The sequence below is a fragment of the Pongo pygmaeus genome, chromosome 10 (assembly GCF_028885625.2).
Source record: "Pongo pygmaeus isolate AG05252 chromosome 10, NHGRI_mPonPyg2-v2.0_pri, whole genome shotgun sequence".
In the NCBI taxonomy this organism is placed as follows: domain Eukaryota; kingdom Metazoa; phylum Chordata; class Mammalia; order Primates; family Hominidae; genus Pongo; species Pongo pygmaeus.
The window spans coordinates 7,620,706-7,633,993 of NC_072383.2; the positions used below are offsets into that span (position 1 = coordinate 7,620,706).

Consider the following 13,288-nt stretch of genomic DNA (forward strand, 5'->3'; position numbering starts at 1 on the left):
TCTGAAATTATTCCAAATAACAGAAAAAGAGGGAATCCTCCCTAACTCATTGCAGGAGGCCAGCATCATCCGGATACTAAAACCTGGCAGAAACACAAAAACAAAAAAATTTCAGGCCAATATCCCTGAAGAACATTGATGCAAAAATTCTCAATAAAATACTGGCAAAGGGAATCCAACACCACATCAAAAACTTATCCACCACAATCAAGTCGGCTCCATGCCTAGGATGCAAGGCTGGTTCAACATAAGCAAAACAATAAATGTAATCCATCATATAAACAGAAACAATGACAAAACCACATATCCCAATAGATGCAGAAAAGGCCTTTGACAAAATTCAATACCCTTCATGCTAAAAACCCTCAATAGACTAGGTATCAGTGGAACATATCTCACAATAATAAGAGCTATTTATGACAAACCCACAGCCAATATCATACTGAATAGGCAAAAACTGGAAGCATTCCCTTTGAAAACTGGCACAGGACAAGGATGCCCTCTCTCACCACTCTTATTCAACAGAGTATTAGAAGTTCTGGCCAGGGCAATTAAGCAAGAGGAAGAAACAAATGGTATTCAAATAGGAAAAGAGAAAGTCAAATTGTCTCTGTTTGCAGATGACATGATTGTATATTTAGAAAACCCGACTTTCTCAGCCCAAAATCTCCTTAAGCTGATAAGCAACTTCAGCAAAGTCTCAGGATACAAAATCAATGTGCAAAAATCACAAGCATTCCTATACACCAATAACAGACAAACAGAGAGCCAAATCATGAGTGAACTCCCATTCACATTTGCTACAAAGACAGTAAAATACCTAGGAATACAACTTACGGTGGATGTGAAGGACTTCTTCAAGAAGAACTACAAACCAGTGCTCAAAGAAATAAGAGAGGACACAAACAAACGGAAAAACATTCCATGCTCATGGATAGGAAGAATCAATATCATGAAAATGGCCACACTGCCCAAAGTAATTTATAGATTCAATGCTATCCCCATCAAGCTACCATTGACTTTCTTCACAGAATTGGAAAAAAAACTACTCTAAACTTCATATGGAACCAAAAAAGAGTCTGCATAGCCAAGACAATCCTAAGCAAAAAGAACAAAGCTGGAGGCATCATGCTACCTGACTTCAAACTATACTACAAGGCCACAGTTATCAAAACAGCATGATACTGGTACCAAAATAGATATATAGACCAATGGCACAGAACAGAGGCCTCAGAAATAACACCACACCTCTACAACCATCTGATCTTTGACAAACTTGCCAAAAACAAGCAATGGGGAAAGGATTCCCTATTTAATAAATGGTGTTGGGAAAACTGGCTAGCCATATGCAGAAAACAGAAACTGAACTCCTTCCTTACACCTTATACAAAAATTAACTGAAGATAGATTAACAGCTTAAATATAAGACCTAAAACCATAAACAACCTAGAAGAAAACCTGGGCAATACCACTCAGGACATAGGCATCGGCAAAGACTTCGTGTCTAAAACATCAAAAGCAATGGCAACAAAAGCCAAAATTGGCAAATGGAATCTAATTAAACTAAAGAGCTTCTGCACAGCAAAAGAAACTATCATCAGAATAAACAGGCAACCTATAGAATGGGTGAAAATTTTTGAAATCTATCCATCTGACAAACTGCTAATATCCAGAATCTACAAAGAACTTAAACAAATTTACAAGAAAAAAACAACCCCATCAAAAAGCAGGCAAAGGATATTAACAGACACTTCTCAAAAGAAGACATTTATATATGCAGCTAACAAACATATGAAGAAAAGCTCATCATCACTGGTCATTAGACAAATGCAAATCAGAACCACAATGAGATACCATCTCACACCAGTTAGAATGGTGATCATTAAAAAGTCTGGAAACAACAGATGCTGGAGAGGATGTGGAGAAATAGAAACACTTTTACACTGTTGGTGGGAGTGTAAATTAGTTCAACCATTGTGGAAGACAGTGTGGCAATTCCTCAAGGATCTAGAACTAGAAATACCATTTGACCAAGCAATCCCATTACTGGGTATATACCCAAACGATTATAAATCACTCTACTATAAAGACACATGCACACGTATGTTTATTGCAGCACTATTCACAATAGCAAAGACTTGGAACCAACCCAAATGTCCATCAGTGATAGACTGCATAAAGAAAATGTGGCACATGGCCGGGCATGGTGGCTCATGCCTGTAATCCCAGCACTTTGGGAGGCCGAGGCGGGCGGATCACGATGTCAGGAGTTCGAGACCAGCCTGACCAACGTGGTGGAACCCCGTCTCTACTAAAAATACAAAAATTATTCAGGCGTGGTGGTGTGCACCTGTAATCTCAGCTACTTGGGAGGCTGAGGCGGGAGCATTGCTTGAACCCGGGAGGCGGAGGTTGTGGTGAGCTGAGATCGTGCCATTGCACTCCCGCCTGGGCAATAAGAGCAAAACTCTGTCTCAAAAAAAAAAGAAGAAAAGAAAATGTGGCACATATACACCATGGAATACTATGCAGCCATAAAAAAGAATGAGTTTATGTCCTTGGCAGGGACATACATGAAGCTGGAAACCATCATTATTAGCAAACTAACACAGGAACAGAAAACCAAACACCGCATGTTCTCACTCATAAGTGGGAGTTGAACAATGAGAACACATGGACACAGGGAGAGCAACATCACACACTGGGGCCTGTCGGGGAGGTGGGTGCAAGGAGAGGGAGAACATTAGGACAAATACCTGAAAACCTGCAGGGCTTAAAACCTGGATGATGGATTGATAGGTGCAGCAAACCACCATGGCACATGTATACCTATGTAACAAAACTGCACGTTCTGCACATGTATCCCAGAACTTAAAGTACAATAATAATAATAATAAAGGGCGGGGCACAGGGGAAATTTTATGACAATGATTTTTTGGAAATAAAACACAGACAACAAAGATGAATGTAAACAAATGAGTTTACATCATACTGATAATGGGTTAATATCCAAAATATAGAGAGAACTCAAACAACCCAATATTGAGAAAACAACCTGATTAAAAATGGGCGGAACAACAGATATTTCTCAAAGGAAGACATGCAACTGACAAACAGGTATATGAAAAAAAATGCTCAACATCACTAATCATCAGGAAAAGGCAAATTAAAACCACAGTATCACCTCACCTTATACCTATTAGATAGCTATAATCAAAAACATGAAAGATGAGGATTGATGAGGTTGTGGGGAAAAGGGATCCCTTGTAAACTAGTGGTGAGAATGCAAATTAGGACAGCCTTAAAAATTAAAAATAGAATTACCATATGATTCAGCAATTCCACTTCTGTGTATATTTCCAAAGTAAAGGAAATCAGCATGTTGAAGAGACATCTGCATGCTCATGTTTATTGCAGCACTATTCACAATAACCCACATATGGAATCAACCTAAGTGTCTGCTGATGGATGAATGAAGAAAATGTGGTACATATACACAGTGGAATACTATTTAGCCTTTAAAAAGAGGGAAATCCTGTCCTTTGCAACAAAACAAACGATCCTAGAGGACATTATGTTAAGTGAAATAAGCCAGGCACAGAAAGACAAATGCCATATTATCTCATTTATATGTGGAATGTGAAAAAGTTGAACTTATAGAAACAGAGAGTAGAGTGGTGGTTACCAGTAGCTGGAGGAAGGTGTCAGGAGGATGTTGGTCAAAGGGTACAAAATTTCAGTTGGGTAGCAGGAGAAAGTTCAAGAGATCTATTGTACAACGTGGTGACTACAGTTAATAACAAGGTATCACATTCTCAAAAATCACTCAGAGGATGTTTTAAGCATTCTCACCAGAAAAAAATAAGTATGTTAGGTAATGCACATGTCAATTAGCTTGATCTAGCCATTCCACAATGTATACATATTTCAAAATATCATATTGAACATGATAAATATGTAAAATTTTGTCATTTAAAAAAAAACACAAAAAAGGATAGATGCTTGAGGTGATAAATACCTCATTTACCCTGATGTGACAATTACACATTGTGTGCCTTTATCAAAATATCTCATATACCCCATATATGTATACACTTACGGTGGACCCACTAAAATTAAAAAAAAATCAATTGCATAGAAAACTAGGATATTTAGCAAGTTAGTAGACCCTAAGTTTAGTCTTGTACTACTTTAAGTGCTATCTTTTCTTTATGTGAATATGTATCATAAGTAACTTTTAGTAATATATAAACTTACTTTATAACCATTATATTTACATAGAAAAGACATAGTGTATGTATTTCAGCTTTAGTTATAATGTCCTGAGGAATGAGAAACGAAATCACTGAGTCTTTGTGTCCTTACCAGGTGTGGCTATGCATTTTATTCCAGTGAACAGAATTACAGTAACAAAAAGCAGTTAAAGAATCATTGTGAGTCATGCCTTATAAAGTTAGCCATATATTATTTACAGACCCTTCAATATCATTAATTTTTCCTGTCTTAGAAAAACTAAAGTAAAAATAAATTTATTTTTATTTGGTAATAGGAAAATTATTCAAACCAAATAAGAAAAAATATACAGTACTGTATATGCAAATTGAAACACTGTCAAATAAAACACATTATAATACATCTAGGAAACTCTACAAAAAATTAGGAAGCCCATTTAGAAATTAATAGAATTAAGGACAAGTAATTAAAGCAAACTCAAATCAATAACATTCTTATTTATTTATTTATTTATTTATTTAATTCCCTTGAAAGTCTCATATACACCACTAAGTAGTCACATTCACAAACTTAATTTTTATAAATTCAGCAGCAGTCTTAGGAATACTAGGAGAAGAAGAACTCCATAAAAATGCAACTGTAATAATCAGTGAAAGAGGTGAATTTCTGCTCCATTCAATAGTCCAGGTCTTCATCAAGGCTGAACTAAAACCATAAATAGAAAAATGTCATTTTCCTCTTCATATGCGTATAAGAATTTGTTACGTTATAACACAAAGACAAACTCACTTATGTTAAAAATTATAACTACTTTCCTGAGCAGAAATTTTAAATGCTATTTTTTTTAACTTCAGTGTGCATAAGAATTACTTTTATTCCATGGAAATACAGTAAGATTAAGAAATGCCATTTTTAGGAGCTGGCAAGATGGCTGAATAGGAACAGCTCCAGTCTGCAGCTCCCAGTGAGACCAACGCAGAAGTCGGGTGATTTCTGCATTTCCAACTGAGTGGCGCCTGGAACCCCAGGGAGACAGAACCTTTCACTCCCCTGGAAAGGGGGCTGAAGCAAGGGAGCAAGTGGTCTCACTCAGCGAGTCCCATTCCCACAAAGTGCAGCAAGTCATGAACCACTGACTTGAAATTCTGGATGCTAGCACTGCAGTCTGAAGTTGACCTCGGACAATCTAGATTTGTCGGGGGAGGGACATCTGCCATTACTGAGACTTGAGTAGGCAGTTTTCCCCTGACAGTGCTAAGGAGGCCAAAGAGGCCATGGCCAAATTGCCTCTCTAGATTCCTCCTCTCTGGGCAGGGCATCTCTGAAAGAAAAGCAGCAGCTCCCGTCAGGGGCTTATAGATAAAACTCCCATCTCCCTGGGACAGAGCACCTGGGGGAATGGGGCGGCTGTGGGTGCAGCTTCAGCGGACTTAAACATTCCTGTCTTCTGGCTCTGAAGAGAGCAGCAGATCCTGACAAGGAGAATTCTCCCAGCACAGCGCTCGAGCTCTGCTAAGGGACAGACTGCCTCCTCAAGTGGGTCCCTGACCCCCATGCCTAGTGACTGGGAGAGACCTCTGAGCAGGGGTCCACAGACACCTCATGCAAGAGAGCTCCAGCTGACATCAGGCCAGTACCCCTCTGGGACAAAACTTCCAGAGGAAGGAGAAGGCAGCAATCTTTGCTGTTCTGCAGCCTTCGCTGGTAATACCAGGCAAATAGGGTCTGGAGTGGACCTCCAGCAAACTGCAGCAGAACTACAGAAGAGGGGCCTGACTGTTATAAGAAAAACTAACAAACAGAAATCATTAACATCAACATCAACAAAAAGGACCCCCACACAAAAACCCCAACAAAGGTCATCAGCCTCAAGTATAGGTAGATAAATCGATGAAGATGAGGAAAAACCGGTGCATAAATGCTGAAAATTCCAAAAACCATAATGGCTCTTCTCCTTTAATTGATCACAACTCCTCTCCAGCAAGGGCACAAAACTGGACAGATAATGAGTTTGATGAATTGCCAGAAGTAGGCTTCAGAAGGTGGATACTAACAAACTTGTCTGAGCTAAAGGAGCATCTTCTAACCCAATGCAAGGAAGCTAAGAACCTTGATAAAAGGTTACAGGAACTGCTAACTAGAATAACCAGTTTAGAAAAGAACATAAATGACCTGATGGAGCTGAAAAACACGGCAAGAGAACTTCGTGAAGTATACACAAGTATCAATAGCCAAATCGATCAAGTGGAAGAAAGGATAACAGTAACTGAAGATCAACTTACTGAAAAAAGGAATGAAGACAAGATTGGAGAAAAAAGAATGAAAAGGAACAAACAAAGCCTCCAAGAAATATGGAACTATGTGAAAAGAGCAAACCTATGATTGATCGGTGTACCTGAAAGTGATGGGGAGAATGGAACCAAGTTGGAAAACACTCTTCAGGATATTATCCAGGAGAACTTCCCCAACCTAGCAAGACAAGCCAACATTCAAATTCAAGAAATACAGGGAACACCACTAAGATGCTCCCTGAGAAGAGCAACCCGAAGACACATAATCATTAGTTTCTCCAAGGTTGAAATGATTGAAAAAGTGTTAAGGGCACCAGAGAGAAACGTCAGGTTACCTACAAAGGGCAGCCCATCCGACTAACAGCGGATCTTTCTCCAGATACCATACAACCAGAAGAGAGTGGGGGCCAATATTTAATATTCATAAAGGAAACAATTTTCCACCCAGAATTTCATATTCAGCCAAGCTAAGCTTCATGAGTGAAGGATAAATAAGATCCTTTACAGAAAAGCAAATGCTGAGGGATTTTGTCACCCACCAGGCCTGCCTTACAAGAGCTCCTGAAGGAAGCACTAAATGTGGAAAAGAAAAACCAGTACCAGCCACTGCAAAAACACACCAAAATATAAAGACCAATGACACTATGAAGAAACCGCATCAACTAATGTGCAAAATAACCAGTTAGCATCATGATGACAGGATCAAATTCACACACAACAATATTAACCTTAAATGTAAATGGGTGAAATGCCCCCAATTAAAAGACACAGACTGGCAAATTGGATAAAGAGTCAAGATCCATTGGCGTGCTGTATTCAGGAGACCCACCTCATGTGCGAGACACACACAGGCTCAAAATAAAGGGATGGAGGAAAATATAACAAGCAAATGGAAAACAAAAAAAAGAAAACAGTCATTGCAATTCTAGTATATGATAAAATAGACCTTAAGCCAATAAAGATAAAAAAAGACACAAAAGGGCATTACATAATGGTAAAGGAATCAATGCAACAAGAAGAGCTAACTATACTAAATACATATGCACCCAACACAGGAGCACCCAGATTCATAAAGCAAGTTCTTAGAGACCTACAAATAGACTTAGACTCCCACACAATAGTAGTGGGAGACTTTAAACCCCACTGTCAATATTAGACAGATCAATGAGACAGAAAATTAACAAGGATATTCAGGACCTGAACACAGCTCTGGACCAAATGGACCCAATAGACATCTACAGAACTCTCCACTCCAAATCAACAGGATATACATTCTTCTCAGCACCACATAGCACTTATTCTAAAATGGACCTCATAACTGGAAATAAAACACTCCTCAGCAAATGCAAAAGAACAGAAATCATAACAAACAGTCTCTCAAACCACAGTGCAATCAAATTAGAACTCAAGATTAAGAAACTCCCTTGAAACCTCACAATTACATGGAAACTGAACAACCTGCTCCTGAATGACTACTGAATAAGTAACAAAATTATGGCAGAAATAATGAAGTTCTTTGAAACCAATGAGAATAAAGACACAACATACAAAAATCTCTGGGACACAGCTAAAGCAGTGTTAAGAGGCAAATGTATAGTACTAAATGCCCACATCAGAAAGTGGGAAATATCTAGAATCAACACCCTAACATCACAATTAAAAGAACTAGAGAAGTAAGAGCAAACAAATTCAAAAGCTAGCAGAAGACAAGAAATAACTAAGATCAGAGCAAAGCCGAAGGAGATGGAGACATGAAAAACCCTTCAAAAATCAATCAACCCAGGAGCTGGTTTTTTGAAAAGATAAACAGAATAGACAGACCACTAGCCAGACTAATAAAGAAGAAAAGAGAGAAGAATCAAAAGATATAATAAAAAATGATAGAGGGGATATCACCACTGATCCCACAGAAATGCAAACTACCATCAGAGAATGCTATAAACACCTCTACACAAATAAACTAGAAAATCTAAAAGAAATGGATAAATTCTTGGACACATACATCCTCCCAAGACTAAATGAGGAAGAAGTCGAATTTCTGAATAGACCAATAACAAGTTATGAAATTGAGGCAGTAATTAATAGCCTACCAACCAAAAAAAAACCCATGACCAGATGAATTCACAGCCGAATTCTACCAGAGGTACAAAGAAGAGCTAATACCATTCCTTCTGAAACTATCCCAAACAATAGAAAAAGAGAGACTCCTCCCTAACTCATTTTATGAGGCCAGCATCATCCTGACACCAAACCTGGCAGAGACACAACAAAGAAAAGAAAATTCCAGGCCAATATCCCTGATGAACATTGATGCGAAAATCCTCAATAAAATACTGGCAAACCAAATCCAGCAGTACATTAAAAAGCTTATCCACCATAATCAAGTTGGTGTCATCCCTGGATGTAAGGCTGGTTCAACATATGTAAATCAATAAATGTAATCCATCATGTAAACAGAACAAATCACAAAAACCAAATGATTATCTCAATAGATGCAGAAAAGGCCTTCAATAAAATTTAACAATGCTTCATGCTAAAAACTCTCAATAAACTAGATATTGATGAAACGTATCTCAAAATAATAAGAGCTATTTATGACAAACACACAGCCAATATCATATTGAATGGGCAAAACCTAGAAGCATTCCTTTTGAAAACCAGCAAAAGACAAGGATGTCTTCTCTCACCACTCCTAGTCAACAGAGTATTGGAAGTTCTGGCCAGGGCAATCAGGCATGAGAAAGAAATAAAGCGTATTCAAACAGGAAGAGGAACTCAAATTATCTCTTGTTGCAGATGACATAATTGTATATTTAGAAAACCCCATTGTCTCAGCCAAAAAACTCCTTAGGCAGATAAGCAACTTTAGCAAAGTCTCAGGATACAAAATCAATGTGCAAAAATCACAAGCATTCCTATACACCAATAATAGACAAGCAGAGAGCCAAATCATTAGTGAACTCCCATTCACAATTCCTACAAAGAGAATAAAATACCTAGGAATACAACTTACAAGGGATGGAAGGACCTCTTAAAGGAGAACTACAAACCAGTGCTCAAGGAAAGAAAAGAGGACACAAACAAATGGAAAAATATTCCATGCTCATAGATAGGAAGAATCAATATTGTGAAAATGGCCATACGGCCCAAAGTTATTTATAGATTCAATGCTATTCTCATCAAGCTACCATCAACTTTCTTTACAGAACTGGAAAAATCTACTTTAAATTTGATATGGAACCAAAATAGAGCCTGTATAGCCAAGACAATCCTAAGCAAAAAGAACAAAGCTGGAAGCATCACGCTATCTGACTTCAAACTTACTACAAGGCTGCAGTTATCAAAACAGCATGGTACTGGTACCAAAATAGATATATAGACCAATGGCACAGGACAGAGGCCTCAGAAGTAACACCACACCTCTACAACCATCTGATCTTCGACAAACCTGCCAAAAACAAGCAATGGGGAAAGGATTCCCTATTCAATAAATGGTGCTGGGAAAATTGGCTAATCATATGCAGAAAACAGAAACTGGACCACTTCCTTACACCTTATACAAAAATTAACTCAAGATGGATTAAAGACTTACATGTTAGACCTAAAACCATAAAAACCCTAGAAGAAAACCTAGGCAGTACCATTCAGTACATAGGCATGGGCAAAGACTTCATAACTAAAACACCAAAAGCAATGGCAACAAAAGCCAAAAATTGACAAATGGGATCTAATTAAACTAAATAGCTTCTACACAGCAAAAGAAACTATCATCAGGGTGAACAGGCAACCGACAGAATGGGAGAAAATTTTTGCAATCTATGCATCTGACAAAGAGCTAATATCCAGAATCTACAAGGAACTTTAACAAATCTACAAGAGAAACACAAACAACCCCATCAAAAAGTGGGCAAAGGATATGAACAGACACTTCTCAAAAGAAGACATTTATGCGGCCAATAAACATGTGAAGAAAGGCTCATCATCACTGGTCATCTGAGAAATGCAAATCAAAACCACAATGAGATACCATCTCACGCCAGTTAGAATGGCGATCATTAAAAAGTCAGGAAACAACAGATGCTGGAGATGATGTGGAGAAATAGAAATGCTTTTACAGTGTTGGTGGGAGTGTAAATTAGTTCAACCATTGTGGAAGACAATGTAGCGATTCCTCAAGGATCTAGAACCAGAAATGCCATTTGACCCAGCAATCCCATTACTGGGTATACACCCAAAGGATTATAAATCATTCTACTATAAAGACACAGGCACACATATGTTTACTGCAGCACTACTTGCAATAGCAAAGACATGGAACCAACTTAAATGCCCATCAATGATAGACTGGATAAAGAAAATGTGGCACATATACACCATGGAATACTATAGAGCCATAAAAAAGAATGAGTGCATGTCCTTTGCAGGGATATGGATGAAGCTGGAAACCATCGTTCTCAGCAAACTAACACAGGAACAGAAAACGAAACACCGCATGTTCTCACTCATAAGTTGGAGTTGAACAATGAGAACACATGGACACAGGGAGGGGAACATCACACATGGGGCCTGCCGGGGGGTGGGGGGCAAGGGGAAGGAGAGCATTAAGACAAATTTAAGCCCCTAATGCATGCAGGGCTTAAAACCTAGATGGCGGGTTGATAGGCACAACAAACCACCATGACACGTGTATACCTATGTAACAAACCTGCACATTCAACACATGTATCCCAGAACGTAAAGATTAAAAACAAAAAAAGAATCGTCATTTTTTAAAAGCACCCTCATGTGATTCTGAAGCAGTTATTCGGCAGTGATTACTCTTTCAAGGAAAAGTAGTTCAATTATTATTTATCACATCAGAAAACATTCATATGCTCCAGATTACAAATCAAATATTCATGGTTCTCAGTTTACGACACTAGAATTTTTAGCTTCTTTATGCACATATAAATGCATAATTTTGTAGATGTAAACATTGTATTTAATTATAGCCAATACATAAATGGAATATTATTATATTTTTTAATGATTTTTTCTTTTTTAGTTGCCTAAACCGTCATTTTTCCAGCCACTACTCCATCAATTGGCATTCACTTTGTTTCTAGTTTTTTGCCACTTTCAACAACATTGCAAAAATGAATCTTTGTATATTTGTCATTACATACTAGTGACTTTATTGGTATGGAAGAAATTCTCAGGGATAGAATTGTTAGGTCAAAGGGTCTGTGAATCTTTGAAAATAATTTTTAATAGAAGCTGCCAGATTGCTTTCTCCAAAGGCTACCTACCATATCTCACACTTCCAAGAGCAGTGTTTGAAATGGACTTTTTCTCTATATTCCCTTCAGTAATAAATATTGATGGTATTTCAAATTTTTGTTAGTCTGATTTGTATAAAGTGATAGCTCATTGTTAATTATAATTTCAGTCTTCTAGACATTTAAAAATATCTGTCATTTGAAATTCATTTTGTGTGAATTGTCTTTTCATAGCTTTGCCCAATTATCTGTTGGATGTTACACATACACATACATGCACATAATTTACATTCACATATATTAACCCTTTTGTGCTCTGTACAGTTTATAAGAACTCTATGTATCTATGTGTGTATATATATACTATGTAAAATTAGCTCTGCATTTTATAGATATTCACAATTTACATTTCATGTACTTTAAGAGTTCCAACTCTTATCCTTTGTCTCAATCTATATTTCGTATATACAAATATTCTGTAGTGTCTTGTACAGTCTTTACCATAGCATGTATTATACAATGTAGATGTATAATATATAGATGAATTATACGAATATATAATATTTCTATAAAAAATACTTTTTCTACATTTCATTTCTAGATGTAGTCTTCCCCAAATTATTACTTTAAAAACAGAAAATATATCTAGTAACTCATTTCACAATCTTTTTCCCTTGATGTATAGCTTAACTATACATCTTGTTCATGTTTGAATTTTTTTTTATGTTTTTCTCATGAAAGCAAGTTGTAAAATGCAATTCTAATCATCTTGTTTTATCTGAAACTTTCAAAGCTCATCATCACCTCTTCAACAGACCCCCAAATGAAAGATGAACATAAAGTATAGCAGGTAAGACCATCCATTACAGGGCTCTGTGCAGCCTTTTCAGCTTAGATTCTAATCACCTCTCTTCTCTCCACATGGCCTCTTCATATTACCACCTATAGACTATGATATCTTTTATTAAACAATCCTATTTTTGCCAATAGTATCTTTTATCTCTGTATCTTCAGTGCTCAAGGTACCACTTTTACCGTAAATACGTTCAATATATGTTTTTGAATAAAAAACTTCTTATAGTTCCCTAAAGGCATTGTTCTTTTTTCTGCCTCTAGTTTGCACATACTGTGTCCTTTCTTTGGAACTGTCTATTTTTCAGTCATTTTTAAAGTTTACCTTAAATATCACATCACCTTACAACAACCCCAGAGTTTCTTAGGCAAACTTTCTGTAATGTCTTGTACAGTCTTTACCATAGCATGTATTATACAATGTAGATGTATAATATGTCTTATCTTTTTCCTGAAATGATACCTGTAATGTCTTCGAAAGATTAATTTATATTTGTTTACTCAGTTTCTCCTTAGCTCCATGGATGTGTTATTATTATTGCTTACTATTTATGTGTGTGTATAATTAAGAGATGAATCAGTCGTATTTATAAGCTTTCACATATTATCAGTATAGATATATACATATACAAACATACGCACATAAGCATATAA

The 13,288-nt window shown here is 37.1% G+C and overlaps 1 protein-coding gene across 5 annotated transcripts in view; it reads right to left on the reverse strand.

The window, feature by feature from the left end:
* Positions 1-4,518: 4,518 nt before the first annotated feature.
* CD163 (CD163 molecule) overlaps positions 4,519-13,288 on the reverse strand; it is a 116,852-nt gene continuing 108,082 nt past the window's right edge. For all 5 annotated transcript variants that reach the window (XM_054444550.2, XM_054444549.2, XM_054444548.2 and 2 more), the window contains one exon: positions 4,519-4,938. The gene's annotated coding sequence lies outside the window, so the exon portion shown is untranslated. The remainder of the gene's footprint in view (positions 4,939-13,288) is intronic.